The sequence below is a fragment of the Haematobia irritans genome, chromosome 5 (assembly GCF_050003625.1).
Source record: "Haematobia irritans isolate KBUSLIRL chromosome 5, ASM5000362v1, whole genome shotgun sequence".
Lineage (NCBI taxonomy): Eukaryota > Metazoa > Arthropoda > Insecta > Diptera > Muscidae > Haematobia > Haematobia irritans.
Window position 1 is genome coordinate 149,434,181 of NC_134401.1, and position 17,319 is coordinate 149,451,499.

Here is a 17,319-nt window from a genome sequence, read left to right on the forward strand (position 1 = left end):
GTAATTTTGTCAAAATTTTATTTCTAAAAAAAATTTTGTCATTTTTTTTTTAATATAAAAATTTTGTCAAAATTGTATTTCTATTGAAAATTAATTTTGTCAAAATTTTATTTCTATAGTAAATTTTGTCAAAATTTTACTTTTTATCGAAAATTTTGTTAAAATTTTATTTCTATAGAAAATTTTGTCAACATTTTATTTCTATGGAAAATTTTGTCAAAATTTTATTTCTATAGAAAATTTTGTTTCTTTAGAAAATTTTGTCAAAATTTTATTTCTATAGAAAATTTTGTCAAAATTTTATTTCTATAGAAAATTTTGTCAAAATTTTATTTCTATAGAAAATTTTGTCAAAATTTTATTTCTATAGAAAATTTTGTCAAAAATTTGTTTAATATAAAAATTTTGTCAAAATTGTATTTCTATTGAAAATTAATTTTGTCAAAATTTTATTTCTATAGTAAATTTTTTCAAAATTTTATTTCTATAGTAAATTTTGTTAAAATTTTATTTCTATAAAAAATTTTATCAATATTTTATTTCTATAGAAAGTTTTGTCAAAATTTTATTTCGATAGAAAATTTTGTCATAATTTTATTTCTATAGAAAATTTTTTCAAAATTTTATTTCTATAGAAAATTTTGTCAAAAAAATTTTTTAATATAAAAACTTTGTCGAAATTTTATTTCTATAGAAAATTAATTTTGTCAAAATCTTATTTCTATAGTAAATTTTGTCAAAAATTTATTTCTAGAGAACATTTTGTCAACATTTTATTTCTATAGAAAAATTTGTTAAAATGTTACTTCTATAGAAAATTTTGTCAAAAAAAATTTTTAATATAAAAATTTAGTAAAAATTTTATTTCTATGGAAAATTTTGTTAAAATTTTATTTCTATAAAAATTTTTTTCAAAATTTTATTTTATAGAAAATTTTGTTAAAATTTTATTTCTATAGCAAATTTTGTTAAAATTTTATTTCTATAGAATAGTTTGTCAAAATTTTATTTCTTTAGAAAATTTTGTCAAAATTTTACTTCTCTACAAAATTTTCCAAAATTTTATTTCTAGAGATTTTTTCCAAAATTTTATTTCTATAGAAAATTTTATCAAAAAATTTGTTTAATATAAAAATTTATAAAAAATTTATTTCTATAGAAAATTAATTTTGTCAAAATTTTATTTCTATAGAAAATTTTGTTAAAATTTTATTTCTATAGAAAATTTTGTCAACATTTTATTTCTTTAGAAAATTTTATTTCTTTAGAAAATTTTGTCAACATTTTGTTTCTATAAAAAATTTTATCAATATTTTATTTCTATAGAAAATTTTGTCAAAATTTTATTTCTATAGAAAATTTTGTCAAAATTTTATTTCTATAGAAAATTTTGTCAACATTTTATTTCTGTAGAAAATTTTTTGAAAAGCTTATTTCTAAAAAAAATTTGTGAAAATTTTATTTGTTTAAAAAATTTTGTCAAAATTTAATTTCTTTGGAAAATTTTGTGACTTTTTTATTCCGTAAGAAAATTTTTTCAAAATTTTATTTCTAAGAAATTTTGTCAAATTTTTAATTCTATAGAAAATTAATTTTTTTCAAAATTTTATTTCTATATAAAATTGTATCAAAATTTTATTCCCATAGAAAATTTTGTCAAAATTTTATTTCTAAAGAAAATTTTGTCAAAATATTGTTTCTATAAAAAATGTTGTCAAAATTTTATTTCTAAAGAAAATTTTGTAAATTTTTTTTTTGGAAAATTTTGTCTAAATTTTATTTCTATAGAAAATTTTGTCAAAATTTTATTTTTGCAAAATTTTATTTCTATAGAAAATTTTGTCAAAATTTTATTTCTATGGAAATATTGTCAAAATTTTATTTCTATGGAAATATTGTCAAAATTTTATTTTTATGGAAAATTTTGTTTCTTTAGAAAATTTTGTCAAAATTTGATTTCTTTAGAAAAATTTGTCAAAATTTTATTTCTATAGAAAATTAATTTTGTCAAAATTTTGTTTCTATAGAAAATTTTATCAAAATTTTATTTCTATAGAAAATTTTGTCAAAATTTTATTTCTAAAGAAAATTTTGTTAAAAATTCATTTCTAAAAAGAATTTTGTCAAAATTTTATTTCTATAGAAAATTTTGTCAAAATTTTAATTTTTTTCAAAATTTTATTTCTATAGAAAATTTTGTCAAAATTTTATTTCTAAGAAAATTTTCTCAATTTTTTTTTTTAATTTTATTTCTATAGATAATTTTGTCAAAATTTTATTTCTATGGAAATTTTGTCAAAATTTTATTTCTATAGAAAATTTTGTCAAAATTTTATTTCTATGGAAATTTTGTCAAAATTTTATTTCTAACAAAATTTTGTCAAAATTTTATTTCTATGGAAATATTGTCAAAATTTTATTTCTATAGTAAATTTTTTCAAAATTTTATTTCTATAGTAAATTTTGTTAAAATTTTATTTCTATAAAAAATTTTATCAATATTTTATTTCTATAGAAAGTTTTGTCAAAATTTTATTTCGATAGAAAATTTTGTCATAATTTTATTTCTATAGAAAATTTTTTCAAAATTTTATTTCTATAGAAAATTTTGTCAAAAAAATTTTTTAATATAAAAACTTTGTCGAAATTTTATTTCTATAGAAAATTAATTTTGTCAAAATCTTATTTCTATAGTAAATTTTGTCAAAAATTTATTTCTAGAGAACATTTTGTCAACATTTTATTTCTATAGAAAAATTTGTTAAAATGTTACTTCTATAGAAAATTTTGTCAAAAAAAATTTTTAATATAAAAATTTAGTAAAAATTTTATTTCTATAGAAAATTTTGTTAAAATTTTATTTCTATAAAAATTTTTTTCAAAATTTTATTTTATAGAAAATTTTGTTAAAATTTTATTTCTATAGCAAATTTTGTTAAAATTTTATTTCTATAGAATAGTTTGTCAAAATTTTATTTCTTTAGAAAATTTTGTCAAAATTTTACTTCTCTACAAAATTTTCCAAAATTTTATTTCTAGAGATTTTTTCCAAAATTTTATTTCTATAGAAAATTTTATCAAAAAATTTGTTTAATATAAAAATTTATAAAAAATTTATTTCTATAGAAAATTAATTTTGTCAAAATTTTATTTCTATAGAAAATTTTGTTAAAATTTTATTTCTATAGAAAATTTTGTCAACATTTTATTTCTTTAGAAAATTTTATTTCTTTAGAAAATTTTGTCAACATTTTGTTTCTATAAAAAATTTTATCAATATTTTATTTCTATAGAAAATTTTGTCAAAATTTTATTTCTATAGAAAATTTTGTCAAAATTTTATTTCTATAGAAAATTTTGTCAACATTTTATTTCTGTAGAAAATTTTTTGAAAAGCTTATTTCTAAAAAAAATTTGTGAAAATTTTATTTGTTTAAAAAATTTTGTCAAAATTTAATTTCTTTGGAAAATTTTGTGACTTTTTTATTCCGTAAGAAAATTTTTTCAAAATTTTATTTCTAAGAAATTTTGTCAAATTTTTAATTCTATAGAAAATTAATTTTTTTCAAAATTTTATTTCTATATAAAATTGTATCAAAATTTTATTCCCATAGAAAATTTTGTCAAAATTTTATTTCTAAAGAAAATTTTGTCAAAATATTGTTTCTATAAAAAATGTTGTCAAAATTTTATTTCTAAAGAAAATTTTGTAAATTTTTTTTTTGGAAAATTTTGTCTAAATTTTATTTCTATAGAAAATTTTGTCAAAATTTTATTTTTGCAAAATTTTATTTCTATAGAAAATTTTGTCAAAATTTTATTTCTATGGAAATATTGTCAAAATTTTATTTCTATGGAAATATTGTCAAAATTTTATTTTTATGGAAAATTTTGTTTCTTTAGAAAATTTTGTCAAAATTTGATTTCTTTAGAAAAATTTGTCAAAATTTTATTTCTATAGAAAATTAATTTTGTCAAAATTTTGTTTCTATAGAAAATTTTATCAAAATTTTATTTCTATAGAAAATTTTGTCAAAATTTTATTTCTAAAGAAAATTTTGTTAAAAATTCATTTCTAAAAAGAATTTTGTCAAAATTTTATTTCTATAGAAAATTTTGTCAAAATTTTAATTTTTTTCAAAATTTTATTTCTATAGAAAATTTTGTCAAAATTTTATTTCTAAGAAAATTTTCTCAATTTTTTTTTTTAATTTTATTTCTATAGATAATTTTGTCAAAATTTTATTTCTATGGAAATTTTGTCAAAATTTTATTTCTATAGAAAATTTTGTCAAAATTTTATTTCTATGGAAATTTTGTCAAAATTTTATTTCTAACAAAATTTTGTCAAAATTTTATTTCTATGGAAATATTGTCAAAATTTTATTTCTATGGAAATATTGTCAAAATTTTATTTTTATGGAAAATTTTGTTTCTTTAGAAAATTTTGTCAAAATTTGATTTCTTTAGAAAAATTTGTCAAAATTTTATTTCTATAGAAAATTAATTTTGTCAAAATTTTGTTTCTATAGAAAATTTTATCAAAATTTTATTTCTATAGAAAATTTTGTCAAAATTTTATTTCTAAAGAAAATTTTGTTAAAAATTCATTTCTAAAAAGAATTTTGTCAAAATTTTATTTCTATAGAAAATTTTGTCAAAATTTTAATTTTTTTCAAAATTTTATTTCTATAGAAAATTTTGTCAAAATTTTATTTCTAAGAAAATTTTCTCAATTTTTTTTTTTAATTTTATTTCTATAGATAATTTTGTCAAAATTTTATTTCTATGGAAATTTTGTCAAAATTTTATTTCTATAGAAAATTTTGTCAAAATTTTATTTCTATGGAAATTTTGTCAAAATTTTATTTCTAACAAAATTTTGTCAAAATTTTATTTCTATGGAAATATTGTCAAAATTTTATTTCTATGGAAATATTGTCAAAATTTTATTTTTATGGAAAATTTTGTTTCTTTAGAAAATTTTGTCAAAATTTGATTTCTTTAGAAAAATTTGTCAAAATTTTATTTCTATAGAAAATTAATTTTGTCAAAATTTTGTTTCTATAGAAAATTTTATCAAAATTTTATTTCTATAGAAAATTTTGTCAAAATTTTATTTCTAAAGAAAATTTTGTTAAAAATTCATTTCTAAAAAGAATTTTGTCAAAATTTTATTTCTATAGAAAATTTTGTCAAAATTTTAATTTTTTTCAAAATTTTATTTCTATAGAAAATTTTGTCAAAATTTTATTTCTAAGAAAATTTTCTCAATTTTTTTTTTTTAATTTTATTTCTATAGATAATTTTGTCAAAATTTTATTTCTATGGAAATTTTGTCAAAATTTTATTTCTATAGAAAATTTTGTCAAAATTTTATTTCTATGGAAATTTTGTCAAAATTTTATTTCTAACAAAATTTTGTCAAAATTTTATTTCTATGGAAATTTTGTCAAAATTGTATTTCTATAGAAAATTAATTTTGTCATAATTTTTTTTCTATAGAAAATTCTATCAAAATTGTATTTCCATAGAAAATGTTGTCAAAATTTTATTTCTAAAGAAAATTTTGTTAAAAATTTATTTCTAAAGAAAATTTTGTCAAAAATTTATTTCTAAAGAAAATTTTGTCAAAATTTTATTTTTATGGAAAATTTTGTTTCTTTAGAAAATTTCGTCAAAATTTTATTTCTTTAGAAAAATTTGTCGAAAGTTTATTTCTATAGAAAATATTGTCAACATTTAATTTTTATAGAAAATTTTGTCAAAATTGTATTTCTTGTCGAGTTTCGACTTGGAAGTCCTATATCGCACAATATTGACATAACGGTGAAGGTAGAGTAGGGATCCTATGGAGGTATATTACGGCCTTCTAAGGATTTCAACGAAAGAGATTTGGTACGACTATATGAATTGGTATATAAAGGGGCACTGAATATACATAGATAGGTTAGGTGTGCCATATGGTCATTGCAAAAAAATATATTACAAATGATTTACTTTTAATTAGAGCATTTTGATATGTCAAGATATCAAAATTGAAAATTCTTTTGTTTTAATCTTTTCCCTTACGTTATACGAAATTGTATTTTCAATTTCGAACTTTACTTTTTATTTTTATTTTCATTTCATTATACGACTTTTTTTAGTCCATTTATGTGAATTGTTGAAAATTACAGTATAATGAGATCTTCAAGTGCTGGAACCTAGAATTTATTTTTCACACAATTATCACAAGGACATTAAGCATAATTAAGAGTTCGGTTGAATGCCAATGGGGATATTATAATGGCCAATTATTATAAAGGTTTCCGGGAAGTGAACATTATTTTTTTTGTGCTACCTCTCTGCCCCTCACATCATTGTTCTGGTTAAAAGTGGCAATGTAATGAAGCCATGCCAAAATAATGCAAATTATCAGGGTTTTATTTCAAACAATTAATACTCCTACAAAAAAAAAAAAACAAAAAAGGAAAAAGGAAAAACAAGCAATGTACTCTTGTTGAGGTAATTAAGTGTAAGTCCATGGGATTGTATATCTCAAGAAGAGGGTGGTTAAAACATACAATACAGGTGGCCCAGTAAGTTAAAAATGATAAAAATACAGGAAAAGAGGAATAAAGTTTAAAGAGGAGAGAAAAATATTTCCACTATATAAATGCTTTTATTATCGTACGATGTTCATTTGATTTGAAATATAAATTCGATAGATTTCTAACCGCATTACTCGAATAAAGACGACAACTCTGATAAAAATTTTGATTTAGAGGAATCAACAAATTAAATCAAATCGGGAAATCGGTCTATATGGGGGCTATACTAAAACATGGAACGATACACACAATACTCGGCACACCTGTTTGTGGGCCTAAAATACATCTGGCGTTGGAAATTGAAGCGAATTGGATAAAAAGCCCAAGTTCAATCGGGAGATTGGTCTATATAGGTACTAGAGGTCTGCACAGTTTCATTTGTAAATGCAGAGTACACGTGTACTTGCTACATGAGTACATCTATTTGAAAGAGTCGCAAAACAATTGGTACACATTTTGATGAACACCAAAAGCCACGAGTAACTTCTTGTTGCTACTCTGATGTCTTCACTATCAACAAGCACATATTCCTCTTTCTCTCTTATTGAAGTGTACTCAGAGTTATCACGTCGAGTATGTTGCGAGAACAAAACTTCATAGAGTACTCCATGTAACACATGCAGTTTCAGAAATACAAAAAAACAGTTACTCTCCATAATATATGTTTTGGTTTGTTATAAAGAGGGGCAAACGTTAAGGTAAGTGTGTGACATACATAAATATATGAAATATGTGATATACATACATATCTATGATTAATAATAATGGAAAGTTTTGCTTCGCACATACTGAGAAATACTTGTGGTACCACGTGAAGTGAAGAGAATCCATGTTGTACTTTTTCTCAAGTACTTATATTTTTATTGTTCCTTTTTTTCGGAACACATATTGTTTCGGATAAGTACTTGGTGGTATTTGGCAAGCAAGTGTTCTCTTCACTTCACTACTTGCGCTCTGAGAGAAAGACAGTGTATGCACTATATTCGACAGCGAATTGCATACATGCAGTGAAAAGTTATTCGATGCAGACCTCTAATAGGTACCATAGCTAAATAAGGATCTATGCACATCATATATGGCGCTGCTAGTTTTATACCCTCCACCATACGATGGGAGGCATATTAACTTTGTCATTCCGTTTGTTACACATTGAAATATTGCTCTAAGACCCCATAAAATATATATATTCTGAGTCGTGGTGAAATTCTGAATCGATATAAGCATGTCCGTCCGTCCGTCTGTTGAAATGACGCTAAATTCCGAAAGAAAAACGCCATTGACTTGAAACTTGACATAAGTAGTTGTTATTGATATAGGTCGAATGGTATTGCAAATGGACCATATAGGACCACGTTTACGTATAGCCCCCATATAAACGGACCCCAGATTTGGCTTGCGGAGGTTCTAGGAGGAGCACATTTCATCCGATCCGGTTGAAATTTGGTACGTCGTGCAAGTACATGACCTCTAAAAAAGTGGTCTATATCGGTGTATAATTATAAATAGCCCCCTTGAAAATCGATGCCCAGATTTTGATTGCGGATCCTCTTGGATGAGCAAATTTTATCCCATCCCATTGAAATTTGGTACGTGGTGTTAGTATATGGTCTCTAACAACCATGCAAAAATTGGTCCATATCGGTTCATAGTTATATATAGCCCCCATATAAACCGACCCCAGATTTGGCTTGCGGAGGCTCTAGGAGGAGCACATTTCATCCGATCCGGTTGAAATTTGGTACGTCGTGTTATTACATGACATCTGAAAAAGTGGTCCATATCGTTCTATAATTATATATAGCCCCCATATAAACCGATGCCCACATTTTGATTGCGGATCCTCTTGGATGAGCAAATTTCATCCGATCCCGTTAAAATTTGGTACGTGGTGTTAGTATATGGTCTCTAACAACCATGCAAAAATTGGTCCATATCGGTTCATATTTATATATAGCCCCCATATAAACCGATCCCCATATTTGACCTCCGGAGCCTCTTGGAAGAGCACATTTCATCTGATCCGGTTGAAATTTGGTACGTCGTGTTAGTACATGACCTCTAAAAAAGTGGTATATATCGGTCTATAGTTATAAATAGCCCCGTTTAAAACCGATGCCCAGATTTTGATTGCGGATCCTCTTGGATGAGCAAATTTTATCCGATCCCGTTGAAATTTGGTACGTGGTGTTAGTATATGGTCTCTAACAACCATGCAAAAATTGGTCCATATCGGTTCATAATTATATATAGCCCCCATATAAACTGATCCCCATATTTGACCTCCGGAGCCTCTTGGAGGAGCACATTTCATCTGATCCGGTTGAAATTTGGTACGTCGTGTTAGTGCATGACCTCTAAAAAAGTGGTATATATCGGTCTATAGTTATAAATAGTCCCCTTTAAAACCGATACCCAGATTTTGATTGCGGATCCTCTTGGATGAGCAAATTTTATCCGATCCCGTTGAAATTTGGTACGTGGTGTTAGTATATGGTCTCTAACAACCATGCAAAAATTGGTCCATATCGGTTCATAATTATATATAGCACCCATATAAACTGATCCCCATATTTGACCTCCGGACCCTCTTGGAGGTACGTCGTGTTAGTACGTGACCTCTAAAAAGTGTTCCATATCGGTCTATAATTATACATAGCCCCCATATATACCGATGCCCAGATTTTGATTGCGGATCCTCTTGGATGAGCAAATTTCATCCGATCCCGTTGAAATTTGGTACGTGGTGTTAGTATATGGTAAATAACATTCATGCTAAAATTTGTCCATATCGGTTCATAATTATATATAGCCCCCATATAAACCGATCCCCATATTTAACCTGCGAAACCTCTTGAAGGAGTAAAATTCATCCGATCCGGTACATTTCGCTAGTGTATGGCCGATAGGTTAGGTTAGGTGGCAGCCCGATGTATCAGGCTCACTTAGACTATTCAGTCCATTGTGATACCAGATTGGTGAACTTCTCTCTTATCACTGAGTGCTGCCCGATTCCATGTTAAGCTCAATGAAAAGGACCTCCTTTTTATAGCCGAGTCCGAACGGCGTTCCACATTGCAGTGAAACCACTTAGAGAAGATTTGAAACCCTTAGAAATGTCACCAGCATTACTGAGGTGGGATAATCCACCGCTGAAAAAGTTTTTGGTGTTCGGTCGAAGCAGGAATCGAACCCACGACCTTGTCTATGCAAGGCGGGCATGTTAACCATTGCACCACGGTGGCTCCCGATAACAACCATGCCAAAATTGGCCCGTATCGATCTATATTATATACAGCCCCCAAATAAACCGATTTTTGTGTGATTGGGGAAATCCCAGAAAAATCACGATTGCCACGCGAGCCAAAAATAATCTACCAAAATTTTATTGCCATAGAAAATGTTTTCAAAATTTTATATTTCTATAGAAAATTTTGTCAACATTTTATGTCTTTAGGAAATTTTTCAAAATATAATTTCTATACAAAATTTTGTCAAAAATTTATTTCTATAGAAAATTTTGTAAACATTTTACGTTTTTAGGAAATTTTGTCAAAATATAATTTCTATACAAAATATTGTCAAAAATTTATTTCTATAGAAAATTTTGTAAACATTTTACGTTTTTAGGAAATTTTGTCAAAATATTATTTCCATGGAATATTTTGTCAGAATTTTATTTCTGTAGAAAATTTTGTCAAAATTTTATTTCTATAGCAAATTTATGAAGCATTTCATAGATGGAGAGGAATATTTTGCAAAACATCAAGAATTCTACCACTCTACCAATTGGTAAAAAACTGCCATTTTTGGTAGACTCGTGTTCATAATTGTACGAGTATATAGCCCCGATATAAGGCGTCTCCTATATTTCAATTCTGGCTCTATAATTACCGCACAAAAGTTCATATCGGTTCGTAATTATTTCTTCCCAATATATACCGGTCAAGAACTGAATTACATATATAAGTATATAATCTGATGTTTTTGTCTAATATATACCTTGTGTGGTCTAACTTACAATTTAGAAGACGATGTTTTTATGATGTTTTTTATGATACCTTACCATCGGTAAGTTTACCACAACCCAAGTAATTCGATTGTGGATGACAGTCTTTAGTAAAAGTTACTACGCAATCCATGGTGGAGGGTACATAAGATTCGGCCTGGCCGAAATTTATTTTGAAAAATCTGTTTATTTTGAAAAATCTGTTTTATTTTGAAAAATCTGTTTGTTTATATAGAGAATAGAAATTCGACGATGGAAATCTGTAATCAAAAATTCCAAATCTGTAGCCAAAAAGTCCATTATTTTAAAGAATCAGCATCTTTGGAAAGGCTACATCCTTAAGTAAAGGTCAATATATTTGGATTCAAGTAAACTATTGTGAGACATGGCGTTTCCAAATTATTATGTCATGGTCTCATTACATTTCCCCTTCCAACCACAATGATGATGTGTGTGTGTAGGAGAGAGAGAGAGAGAAATAAATAACGTTATTTTATTTCCCGGAAACCCTCATAATAATTGGCCAATAAAATTTAAGACTTAATTTAAGACTTTCTCTTTCTTATATATCTTGTTAAAAAGTATAGTGTTGTTAATTGAAGCTGATTATAGATAAAAAAAAGAAATATTTGAATATATATAGAATTAAGGTTATTACTTTATTACCAACTATGGAACAATTGTAATATGTTTTTGGCTATCAATAAGTAGCTTTTTGTATTACAAATTTGAATGAAATAAAAAAAAATCTATACATGTTTCTTTGTTTTAAATTCATACGTACATATTATTTTCCGCCAACATTTCAATGAGAATTATATCCAGTCGACATTTGTTTATGCCATATAGAAAGCATTCTCTGTCGGTATTTTTGTTATCTGTTACTACATCTGTCTAAAAAAATGAAACCAACTTCCGTTTAATATCACAACAGAAAAACAAATGACAAATATTTGGCCCTGAAAAAAAAAAAAAAAAAAACAAAAACAAGTATATACGGCCGTAAGTTCGGCCAGGCCGAAGCTTATGTACCCTCCTTCATGGATTGCATAGAAACTTCTTCTAAACACTGCCATCCACAATCGAATTACTTAAGTTGCAGCAACGCTTGTCGATGGCAACGTATCTTAAAACCTGCTAACACCATCTTCTAAATTGTATGTAAGTCCATATATATTAAATCAAAAGAGATCGATCAAATACGTATATAATTCAGTTTGACAAAAATTTCTATAGGCATAAAATTTTGACAAAATTTTCTATAGAAATAAAATTTTAACAAAATTTTCTAAAGAAATAAAATTAAAAAAAAAATTATAGAAATAAAATTTTGACAAAATTTTCTTTAGAAATAAAATTTTGACAAAATTTTCTTTAGAAATAAAATTTTCTACAGAAATAAAATTTTAACAAAATTTTCCATAGAAATAAAATTTGAACAACATTTTCTATAGAAATAAATTTTTAAAAATTTTCTATTGAAATAAAATTTTAACAAAATTTTCTATAGAAATAAAATTTTAGCAAAATTTTCTATAGAAATAAAATTTTGACAAAATTTTCTATAGAAATAAAATTTTGAAAAAATTTTCTATAGAAATAAAATTTAAAAAAAAAATTACAGAAATAAAATTGTGACAAAATTTTCTACAGAAATAAAATTTTAACAAAATTTTCCATAGAAATAAAATTTGAACAACATTTTCTATAGAAATAAATTTTTAAAAATTTTCTATTGAAATAAAATTTTAACAAAATTTTCTATAGAAATAAAATTTTAGCAAAATTTTCTATAGAAATAAAATTTTGACAAAATTTTCTATAGAAATAAAATTTTGACAAAAGTTTCTATAGAAATTAAATTTTGACAAAATTTTCTATAGAAATAAAATTTTGACAAAAGTTCCTATAGAAATAAAATTTTGACACAATTTTCGCAAGAAATAAAATTTTGACAAAATTTTCTATAGAAATAAAATTTTGACAAAAGTTTCTATAGAAATTAAATTTTGACAAAATTTTCTATAGAAATAAAATTTGGACAAAATTTTTTATAGAAATAAAATTTTGACAAAATTTTCTATAGAAATAAAATTTTGACAAAATTTTCTATAGAAATAAAATTTTGACAAAATTTTCTATAGAAATAAAATTTTGGTAGATTATTTTTGGCTCGAGTGGTAACCATGATTATGAACCGAATAAAATTTTAACAAAATGTTCTATAGAAATAAAATTTTTACAAAATTTTCTATAGAAATAAAATTTTGACAAAATTTTCTATAGAAATAAAATTTTTGAAAAATTTTCTATAGAAATAAAACTTTGGTAGATTATTTTTGGCTCGCGTGGCAACCATGATTATGAACCGATATGGACCAATTTTTGTGTGATTGGAGATCGGCTATATATAACTATAGACCGATATGGACCAATTTTGGTATGGTTGTTAGCGGCCATATACTAACACAACGTTCCAAATTTGAACCGGATCGGATGAATTTTGCTCCTCCAAGAGGCTCCGGAGGTTAAATCTGGAGAACAGTTTATAGGGGGGCTATATATAATTATGGACCGATGTGGACCAATTTTTACATGGTTATTAGGGACCATATAACAAAATCATGTACCAAATTTTAGCCCGATCGGATGAAATTTGCTTCTCTTTGAGGCTCCGCAAGCCAAATCTGGGGATCGGTTTATATGGGGGCTATATATAATTATGGACCGATGTAGACCAATTTTTGTGTGGTTGTTAGAGACCATATACCAACACCATGTACCAAATTTCAGCCGGATCGGATGAAATTTGCTTCTCTTTAAGGCTCCGCAAGCCAAATCTGGGGATCGGCTTATCTGGGGGCTATATATAATTATGGACCGATGTGGACCAATTTTGGCATGGTTATTAGAGACCATATACCAACACCATGTACCAAATTTCAGCAAGATCGGATGAAATTTGCTTCTCTTTGAGGCTTCGCAAGCCAAATCTCAGGGTCCCTTTATATGGGGGCTATACGTAAAAGTGGATCGATATAGCCCATTTGCAGTACCATTCGACCTACATCAATAGCAACTACTTGTGCCACGTTTCAAGTCGGTAGCGTGTTTCGTTCGGAAGTTAGCGTGATTTCAAAAGACGGACGGACGGACATGCTCAGATCGACTCAGAATTTCACCACGACCCAGAATATATATACTTTATGGGGTCTTAGAGCAATATTTCGATGTGTTACAAACGAAATGACAAAGTTAATATACCCCCATCCTATGGTGGAGGGTTATAAAACATTTTGGTACATTTTAAAAGAATCAATGATTTTGAAATACCGCCAAAAATGACAACGTAGTGGTTCAACCCAAAAATACCCAAAAAAAAAAAATCTAAATATTTTTTTTTTATTTCTAATTAGGCCACAACTAAAAGTGTTTTAGCAAATAGGCATTCATTCATTAAGAACAGAATTGAAAATAAAATCAATTTCTAATTAGAAATGAATTAATTTTTGTTTTCTATAAAAAAAAAAAAACAAAAACAAAAAACACACAAATTCAATGTAATTGCCATTGATGTTTGTAGTTTGCTCTGATTCAAGGGAAAATAATTTCATAGGTAAACATTAATTCTATAAAATGCTAAAGGGATTAAAAAAAAATAAAATAAAATAACATAAAATAAATAAATAAAAATTTGTAGTTGCATTTTAGCAGTTGAAATTTGTTAAAAAAAAATACGAACAATTTTTTGGGAATACCCCATTTTTTTTATTTTCTATATATTAACGACTTAGGCTATTCTGCTTGATATTCATGATACTATAAAGTTCATTTTGTTTAGCCATCTATTCAATCATTTCGATTTGCAATGAACTTGAAATAAATCACCAATGGTCAGTTTTATTTTCTTTATTTCACATTGTCTACATTTCGAAGCGTATTTGTATATCTACACAAGTACAAAATTTTGAGTACATTTGGGCCTTTGTTTATTAAAATCTAAAATAAACAAACGAAGAAAATTAAACAATTGGCCATTTTGATTTTAAGAATTTGTTGTTCAATGTTATTTTTGTTTATACACTCAATTTTGATTGGGATTATTCATATTTATATATAAATTCTTATTAGCTTGAATAACTAACTAATCAATTTTAAATATATATGTACAAACATAGTAATCCTCAAGGAATCTTAGCCCAATTCTTGTTTATAAAATTGCATTTGTATATAGGAGACATTTCCGACATTGGGAAATGGAATTATATATTTTTGTTTTTGTATATAAATTATTATCTTCCGTTTGTATTAATAAGTGGAAATTATTTTTATTAATTTCAGAAAAACCAGTTAACAGAGGTCTTCCAAAGAAACAGACGCCCTTCGGGGCTGTCTATAAACCAAAAATTTTTATACTTCAACAAAATAAAAGGTGAGTTAAAAATTTTTCAAATATAAAAATAAAATTAAAATAATAATAATTTGGGAAAGAAATTACAGACAAAGTAAAGGGCTAAATTATTTTATTTCACTTTTAAATTCAAAAGCCAAAAGGTCAAAAATAAAATAAAATTTTAGAATCAGTTTAAATTTTTTCGAATAGAAAATGCAACGGTTAGCATGCCTGCATAGCATACACAGGGTCATGGGTTCAAACCCAGTTTTGACCAAATACTAGAAAGTTTTTCAGCGATGGATTTTACCCCTCAGTAATTCTGGTGGCATTTCTGAGTGTTTCAAAACTTTTCTTCGTGGTTTCACTGCAATGTGGAAATTTTATTCCTATAGAAAATTTTGTCAAAATTTTATTTTTATGGAAAATTTAAGCCAGATGTCATTTCTATAGAACATTTTGGTAAACATTTTTATTTCTATATAAGATTTTGGTAAAAATTTTATTTCTATAGAAAATTTAGCCAAAAATTTTATTTCTTTGGAAAATTTTGTCAAAATTTTATTTCTATAGAAAATTTTGTCAAAATTTTATTTCTATAGAAAATTTTGTCAAAATTTTATTTCTATAGAAAATTTTGTCAAAATTTTATTTCTATAGAAAATTTTGCCAAAATTTTATTTCTATAGAAAATTTTGCCAAAATTTTATTTCCATAGAAAATTTTGCCAAAATTTTTTCCTATAGAAATTGGGATTTTTGAAACCGTAGCTTTTATCCAATTGTCCTGAAATTTTAAATCTAAAAATATTTTAGGACCGTAAAGAGGTGTGCCGAAAACGGTGATTATCGGTCCATGTTTGAGTATAGCACCCTTAAGACCGATCTATCGATTTAACTCCGTGGGTTTCTAGAAACCGTAGTTTTTATCGGATTTGCCTGAAATTGTATTATAGACTCACAAAATCGTGTATCGGATATAGTTTTTATCGGCCCGTATGGTAAGGCCTCCATATAGACCAATTTCACTTCTTAAGTGTATAGAAGGCGCACTGATCATGAAAATTGCTTGAAACTAAATGTAAAATTTCCAAATTTTACTTCTCGTAATCATTTAAATAATGGGGGTGAAAATCTACAGATTTTAGATCTCCAATCAAGACGTTATTTCATCATTTGCTTGCACACTTACAAGATATGTTAATGATTCCTCTAAAACTCAAACAAAAATGGTTCTTATAAATCCAAAATCTGATATAGTCTTCAAAGGTAAAATCTTTAAATTTACTTTCGGGAAGTGTACTAATTGAACGATTCTGCTTGGGAGAATATCTGTCATCAAACCCCACTGAAATTTTAAAGGAAACTATAATATTTGATTCATGGTGGTGGGTATTTAAGATTCGGCCCGGCCGAACTTACTGCTGTAAATACTTGTTCTTTTTTATATAGATTTATTTTTTATAAAATACCTACATAGACCAATACCAAGATTTTTACTTCTTAAACATCTGGAAGCCTAATTATTTTTTGAAATTTTGTGTTTTTATAAATTCATATTCTGCACTCAAAAAAAGTGAACTCTCTATTTTACTAAAGCCAATTTAACTTTGTTTTAGTTCATGGAATTATTATATATGGAGAAAGTTTCGTTTACAATAATAATTTTTTGCGTACGTTAGTTAAATGAACTAAAAAACGGAAAAAATTATACACAAATGAAGTAAAAAGTTTAACTAAATTCGAACTTCTCACCAAATAGTTCATTATTTCTTAAAATTTGTAAATTTTACTACAAATTCGTCCCTCATGAACTTCGTATGTCACTAAAGACATTCTTGCAATTTTGAACTCCAATTTTTTCTTTCAAACTACAAAATTTTCTTTAACAAGTGGAAAAAAATAATTATGTCTAATAAATTTTCTTGAATTTGTCGAAAAATATTGACTTATTTTTTTTGATATCGGCGTGATGTCAGCGTTTGTAATACTATTTAGTTAAAATTTTCTAAAAATATTAAAAATTTTCTAAAATTAACTAAATGTTTTCATCCTGGTGGGTTCACTGTTTTTTTCAGTGTGGAGATTGTTGTTATCTACCCATACTTTGATGTGGTCTCTATATAGTCTTGTGTCGTATTTTAATTTATTGGTGTGAAATTAAAATTTAGAGTTCTTTACATTCCTAAAATGCTGAGATTTGTCGTCGAGTCATATCAAAAATTAAAATTAGAGTTCTTTTGGACATATGAACACATAGGGCAACATAGAATACTTATATTGGACTATTTTTGGAACACTACACCTTAAAATTACAATTGGAATACT

At 25.4% G+C, this 17,319-nt stretch overlaps 1 protein-coding gene across 9 annotated transcripts in view; it reads left to right on the top strand.

The window, feature by feature from the left end:
- The window catches only part of tn (tripartite motif containing protein thin), a 267,388-nt gene that overhangs the window by 35,005 nt on the left and 215,064 nt on the right, over positions 1-17,319 (top strand). For all 9 annotated transcript variants that reach the window (XM_075311498.1, XM_075311489.1, XM_075311496.1 and 6 more), the window contains exon 3: positions 14,941-15,031. The gene's annotated coding sequence lies outside the window, so the exon portion shown is untranslated. The remainder of the gene's footprint in view (positions 1-14,940; positions 15,032-17,319) is intronic.